The sequence below is a fragment of the Stegostoma tigrinum genome, chromosome 34 (genome assembly GCF_030684315.1).
Source record: "Stegostoma tigrinum isolate sSteTig4 chromosome 34, sSteTig4.hap1, whole genome shotgun sequence".
In the NCBI taxonomy this organism is placed as follows: Eukaryota; Metazoa; Chordata; class Chondrichthyes; order Orectolobiformes; family Stegostomatidae; genus Stegostoma; species Stegostoma tigrinum.
The window spans coordinates 7,174,858-7,182,013 of NC_081387.1; the positions used below are offsets into that span (position 1 = coordinate 7,174,858).

At 49.1% G+C, this 7,156-nt stretch overlaps 2 non-coding genes across 2 annotated transcripts; one reads left to right on the forward strand and one right to left on the reverse strand.

Moving 5' to 3' along the window:
- Window positions 1–2,796: 2,796 nt before the first annotated feature.
- Window positions 2,797–2,870, forward strand: trnan-guu (transfer RNA asparagine (anticodon GUU)). Its single transcript has one exon. It is a non-coding gene; the product is annotated as a tRNA-Asn (tRNA).
- Window positions 2,871–5,759: 2,889 nt separating this feature from the next.
- trnah-gug (transfer RNA histidin (anticodon GUG)) lies at window positions 5,760–5,831 on the reverse strand. The gene has a single exon. It is a non-coding gene; the product is annotated as a tRNA-His (tRNA).
- Window positions 5,832–7,156: the final 1,325 nt, after the last annotated feature.

The following is a 7,156-nucleotide window of genomic DNA, read 5'->3' on the forward strand; positions in this document are numbered from 1 at the left end:
GGAGGGGATAGGTCAGTCCAGGGAAGACGGACAGGTCAAGGAGGTGGGATGAGGTTAGTAGGTAGATGGGGGTGCGGCTTGGGGTGGGAGGAAGGGATGGGTGAGAGGAAGAACAGGTGAGGGAGGCAGAGACAGGTTGGACTGGTTTTGGGATGCAGTGGGTGGGGGTGAAGAGCTGGGCTGGTTGTGTGGTGCAGTGGGGGGAGGGGTCGAACTGGGCTGGTTTAGGGATGCAGTAGGGGAAGGGGAGATTTTGAAACTGGTGAAGTCCACATTGATACCATATGGCTGCAGGGTTCCCAGGCGGAATATGAGTTGCTGTTCCTGCAACCTTCGGGTGGCATCATTGTGGCAGTGCAGGAGGCCCATGATGGACATGTCATCTAGAGAATGGGAGGGGGAGTGGAAATGGTTTGCGACTGGGAGGTGCAGTTGTTTGTTGCGAACTGAGCGGAGGTGTTCTGCAAAGCGGTCCCCAAGCCTCCGCCTGGTTTCCCCAATGTAGAGGAAGCCGCACCGGGTACAGTGGATACAGTATACCACATTGGCAGATGTGCAGGTGAACCTCTGCTTAATGTGGAATGTCATCTTGGGGCCTGGGATAGGGGTGAGGGAGGAGGTGTGGGGGCAAGTGTAGCATTTCCTGCGGTTGCAGGGGAAGGTGCCAGGTGTGGTGGGGTTGGAGGGCAGTGTGGAGCGAACAAGGGAGTCACGGAGAGAGTGGTCTCTCCGGAAAGCAGACAGGGGTGGGGATGGAAAAATGTCTTGGGTGGTGGGGTCGGATTGTAAATGGCGGAAGTGTCGGAGGATGATGCGTTGTATCCGGAGGTTGGTAGGGTGGTGTGTGAGAACAAGGGGGATCCTCTTAGGGCGGTTGTGGTGGGGGCGGGGGCGGGGTGTGAGGGATGTGTTGCGGGAAATGCGGGAGACGCGGTCAAGGGCGTTCTCGATCACTGTGGGGGGAAAGTTGCGGTCCTTAAAGAACTTGGACATCTAGGATGTGCGGGAGTGGAATGTCTTATCGTGGGAGCAGATGCGGCGGAGGCGGAGGAATTGGGAATAGGGGATAGAATTTTTGCAGGAGGGTGGGTGGGAGGAGGTGTATTGTAGGTAGCTGTGGGAGTCGGTGGGCTTGAAATGGACATCAGTTACAAGCTGGTTGCCTGAGATGGAGACTGAGAGGTCCAGGAAGGTGAGGGATGTGCTGGAGATGGCCCAGGTGAACTGAAGGTTGGGGTGGAAGGTGTTGGTGAAGTGGATGAACTGTTCGAGCTCCTCTGGGGAGCAAGAGGCGGCGCCGATACAGTCATCAATGTAACGGAGGAAGAGGTGGGGTTTGGGGCCTGTGTAGGTGCGGAAGAGGGACTGTTCCACGTAACCTACAAAGAGGCAGGCATAGCTGGGGCCCATGCACGTGTCCATGGCCACCCTTTAGTCTGTAGGAAGTGGGAGGAGTCAAAAGAGAAGTTGTTGAGTGTGAGGACGAGTTCAGCTAGGCGGATGAGAGTGTCGCTGGAGGGGGACTGGTCAGGCCTGCGGGACAGGAAGAAGCGGAGGGCCTTGAGGCCATCTCCATGCAGAATGCAGGTGTACAGGGACTGGACGTCCACGGTGAATATGAGGTGTTGGGGGCCAGGGAATTGGAAGTCCTGGAGGAGGTTGAGGGCGTGGGTGGTGTCACGGACGTAGGTGGGGAGTTCCTGGACCAAAGGGGAGAAAATGGAATCCAGATAGGTGGAGATGAGTTCGGTGGGGCAGGAGTAGGCTGAGACGATGGGTCGACCAGGGCAGGCAGGTTTGTGGATTTTGGGAAGGAGATAGAAACAGGCCGTGCGGGGTTGGGGAACAATGAGGTTGGAGGCTGTGGGTGGGAGGTCTCCTGAGGTGATGAGGTCGTGAATGGTATTGGAGATGATGGTTTGGTGCTCGGGTGTGGGGTCATGATCGAGGGGGCGGTAGGAGGTGGTGTCGGAGCGTTGGCGTCTGGCCTCGGCGATGTAGAGGTCAGTGCGCCATACTACCACTGCGCCACCCTTGTCTGCGGGTTTGATGGTGAGGTTGGGGTTGGAGCGGAGGGAGCGGAGGGCTGCCCGTTCTGCGGGGGAGAGGTTGGAGTGGGTGAGAGGGGTGGAGAGGTTGAGGCGGTTGATGTCTCGATGGCAGTTGGAGATGAAGAGGTCGAGGGAGGGTAGGAGGCCTGGGGGTGGTGCCCAGGAGGAGGACTTGTGTTGGAAGCGGGTGAAGGGGTCAGTGGAAGGACGGTTAGGTTCCCGGTTTGAGAAGTAGGCATGGAGGCGAAGACGGTGGAAAAACTGCTCTATGTCCAACCGTGACTGGTATTCGTTGATGTGTGGTTGTAGGGGGACAAAGGTGAGCCCCTTACTAAGGACTGACCGTTCGTCCTCAGTCAGTCGGAGGTCTGGGGGGATGGTGAAGATGCGGCAGGGCTCAGTGTGGCAAATCCACACTTTGTTATCTTGGATTCTCTAGCATCTGCAGTTCCTATTATCACTGACAATGATATTATGCGGGCTGGAGGAAAGTATATAGTACAGAGTATAGGTGAAGGTGTTCCCTTTAGTAAACGAAACAATAACGAAAGAGTATTAAAGCGGAGAAGAGGATAATGAGAACGTTTGGTTGACGGAAATTGCAATGAAAGGCTCCAAGAGCGGTGACGCCGATTGAATTATAACTTACTTCAAATGACACAAATTGATCAATGAGTGAACAAAATTCGTGTTTGCATGTATCCATACTTTTTTACAGTTGACTACAAATGTACCTATCCCGGTAGTCTCTGTGGCGCAATCGGTTAGCGCGTTCGGCTGTTAACCGAAAGGTTGGTGGTTCGAGCCCACCCAGGGACGTGTTTTCTTTAAATCGGAAGTTCCATGGAGTGGGTTTGTGGTCTATTACTCCACCTGAGATTTTGTGCACAGTTCTTTAAATTACGGACATTGCACGAACTGTGTGCCAACTACTGTTCCACTGGAAATACGTTAAGGTTCACGTGGGTCTAGGCCCGAAACGTCAGCCTTCCTGCTCCTCTGATGCTGCTTGACCTGAAGTGTTCATCCAGCTCTACACCTTGTTATCTAAGGCTCAGGTTGTTCACTTTGGATTGTAGAAGTTCAAACAATAATGAAATGTAAAAGGTAAGCTATTTTGGAGAAAGTGGAGGGAGCACATTGACGCACAAATGAAGATCGTACAGCTGATTAAGGGGTCGATAATCAGGGCGTAAACGTTGACAATAAGACTTGTTAAATCAAAAAAAATGCACTGTCTAATAAAAAAAAGAGATAATGCCAGAAAAACTCTGCAGGTCTGGCAGCATCTATGTCGCAAGACACAGAGCTAACGTTGTGAGTGCAAAATTATTTCTTCAGAACTGCAAATGGAAGTCGGAGGTAATATTGACTCCAAGATACTACAAAGTGCCTAGGCTGGAAATAAGGCGTGGATATCCAGCTTAGGTTCAGTCTCATTCTACCCTGTAGCAGGTTCAGGGCAGAAATTTTCGCATGGGAACAAGGTGGTCTGTCGAAATGGTAAGCAACAAAATTGTCGGAGTCATTCTTAAGACAGAGTGGAAATGTTCAAAAATGTACAACAGTCTCAGTTTGGTTTCGTTAAAGTAAATGAGACCGCATTTTGAATAGCGAATTGAGTAGGCAAGATAGAAAAAGGAAAAAGCTGCTTCACCTGGAAGGTGAATCTGGGGCCTTGGACAGTGAGGATTGTAGGAGTAGAATGGGCAAGTGTAAAAATCGTCTGCGCTTGTACAGGGAAGTAACATGACGGTGAAGGGTGAGGAAATGTCAGGATTTATGGTGGATCGGACCAATGTGTGAAAGACTTTCCTCGACCTCATTTTCTAAAATAGTGCGTATTGCAAGGATTTCCATTCCATTCTCCCAGTTTCTATACCTCCATTGCATCTGGCCTGATGGTGGCACTTACCATCGCGGCAACCCTAATAGTGAAAAAATGTTCGCTTCTACCTCCTTTCCAAAATCTTCAAAATTTCTGCTCTCACTGACTCATCAGTTCAGACTATCCCTGCCCACTGATCTTATTCTTTCTATTGAACTATTCCCTCTGAAGAAGTCATACTGGACTCGATAGTTTCTCTCTCCACAGATGCTCTTAGAGTCGCAGAGTTCCTCGGGCATCCTCTTTGACATAGATTTCCTGCATTCTCAATATTGCGCTTACATTATTCCTTCCTTCCTTGAATTTATTTCCCGCCTTCTTCAGCAATCTTTGCCTACTTATATTTGATGATTTTTGTGATGTTTTATGTCCCTAGCACCCCAGCAACCCTCGCTGCCACCACCCCCAAACAATTAAGTCTACTAAAAACATAACTGCAAAAGACAATTGCTCCAGACTAATCCGTTCGGCTGAATTGTCTCGGGCAATGCGAATGCTGCAAATAGTAGCTTAAACGAAATCTGTGTAGCGAGAGATGTCCGAAACTTGTGGTTAGTGTCTGTGATACGTCTTTTGCCAACTTGAACAATGAGCTGCACCATCTTCAAATCCGCAACAAAGATTCGCAGAGACAATTAAAATAATCTGCACCGAATATTCTACAATGTAATGAAAAGGAGGAACAGAACTGTAGTGTTCTTCTCCGGGACAGTGCAGAACAGTCCCACACACCCTCCCTGACCGCAGACTGCAGAAACCGTAATGACAGATCCGCAATTTGAACAAAATATTGATATCAGCTTCAGATTCGATTCGGTTTCGGACCGGTGGAAGTTGGGGCGATTGACTGCTTAGAGGTGTTTAAAATGTTTTTTCGTCCCTATACAAACAAATTCAGCTCGTAGGTGAGTCAGAAACTGTTGTCTCATCTCCAAAGTGTTTTCATCCCTGCACTTTCTGCTCGTATTAACATTACGAGCTCACTATGAATCATAAAGTAAAGCGGAGAACTGAGAATGCTGCTGATCTGAAACAAAAACAGAAATTGCTGTCGAAACTCAGCGTGTTCGGTAGCTTCTGCGGGAGTTCGTGTTTTGAGTCCAGTGACTCTTTATCAGTTTTGCCGGAAATCTGTTCTTGTTACTATGGAATCTTCCTTACCTATAGGCAACTTAACTGAAGAGCGCAACTCCTTGAACATTTCGCACACAGAAAAGTGCTCATATTTACACACACCCGCGTTAACGTGTGCCTTTTCAGAAAACTGCTTATGCCACTGGCATTCAAATAACATTTCGCTCAGGACTAACTTGCTCCATTTTTTCCCTCTCTATTTTGAATGATCCTCTGTCTGTTGCGACTGCACATTTCAACAGAGGGGATGCTTGGCACTTTCGAACTTGTACGCGGCACCCTTTGTCAGTCCATTGCTGATTTGTCTGGAGATTACGTATATCTAAAGTGATCGATAGGTTTCGCTGCAAAGATGGTAGGATTGGGGCCCATAGTCCAAGGAAGGGCAATGAATGTAGTACATACATGGAAGAGTAAATAAGAGAGATTGTTCTCTTGGACGATGTGGCCCGAAAGTGAAGGTGGAATGAAAGAAAGGAAATAAAAGAGTGCTGGTGATTGTGAAAGGGGGGAAAGCACCGGAAAACAGGTGGGTTTGTTGTTTTTTTGCGAGTATGCAGGACAGACACGTTTAGGGCGCTAAATTTAGAAGCTTCAAACAGGTTTCACAATCAAATGTCTTCCCGGAATGGATTCATCGGGACCGTTGTTTTGCGAGATGCAACATAATTCTGACAATAAAAACATGCCGTGACTCGGATTCGAACCGAGGTTGCTGCGGCCACAACGCAGAGTACTGACCACTATACGATCACGGCGCCACACAGCGATTGCTGCTGTCGCCCTTTATTGTGGTTAACCTATGAAGTACACTCGCTGATATGTCATCGAATAAAAAGATTGGGAGACTGCCTTTCTGCACACCACAGAGGCGAACGGCTTCCCACCAGTAGGACGCTATGTCAGGATATTAAGTGAATCCACTCCGGTAAATAAAGCATTTAAATAGCCACTCCATGAACTGGATTCGCTGTTTCAGAAGGCTAGACGAACAGGTAAACGTTTTTCGGCAACACAAAAGCAACCATCTGGCCCGGCGCTAACTCGCTGGTGGGTTGAGCCATAAGAGTCACAGAGATCATAGAACTATAGAATTTCCACTTTAGGCAACAGGCCATTCGGCCCAACAAGTCCACACCGACTCTGCGAAGAGCACCCCACACAGACTCATCCCCCGACCCTAATCCCGTAACCCTGCGCTTCCTGTGGCTATTGCAACTAACGTACATATCCCTGAACACGATAGGCAACTATAATCCGCCCAATTTGCACATCTGTCGGCTGTGGAAGAAACCGGAACACCCAGCGGAAACTCACCCATACGCGTGTGACAGCGCAAACATAAAAGGCCCGCGACTCTGCCAAGGTCAATGACAACCTCCAGACTACTCTAATCCCTTTTCCAGCAATTGGCTCATTGCTTTGTAAAGCTTGCCATTACACGTGCACATCTAAATACTTCTTAAATGTTGTGAACATTGGCCTTTGCCAACTTACAGGCGGTGAATTCCATATCTCAATCACTCTCTGGGATAAACGTCTTTCTCTCCCCTCACATCTCCCCGAATCTCCCGCCACTTCTGCCCCTACTCATTGATCCCTCCACCAGGGGTAAAATTTTCTTCCTATCTATCCTGTCTATGCCAAACATAATTTTACACATATTATGTCCCTCATTGGTCTTCTTTACCCCAAGGAAAACAACCCCAGTTTTTTTCGAGAGGGAGAAGTTAAACGGGCAGGTGTGGTACCTTCGGCACACATGGGGAAGGTGCCATGGGCTTGCAGCAGAGGGAAGGGAAGTTGGGGATGAATGAAAAGTGGACCACAGTGTCCCAGAGGGAATGGTCCCAGCAGAAGGTGAACAAGGGAGGGGAAGGGAATATGTGTCTAGTAGTGGCAGTTCACTGGAATTGGCAGAAATGGCGCCTGCTGATATTCTAGGTGTGGATGTTGGTAGGTAAGGGCAAGTGGAACCCTATCGCTGTTTAGGGATTGAAGAGCAGGGTTCAGTGTAGAGGTTTGGGAGATGTGTCAGAACTGGTTGAGGCCCCTGCCGACATTAGTCCTGGGGAATCCTCAG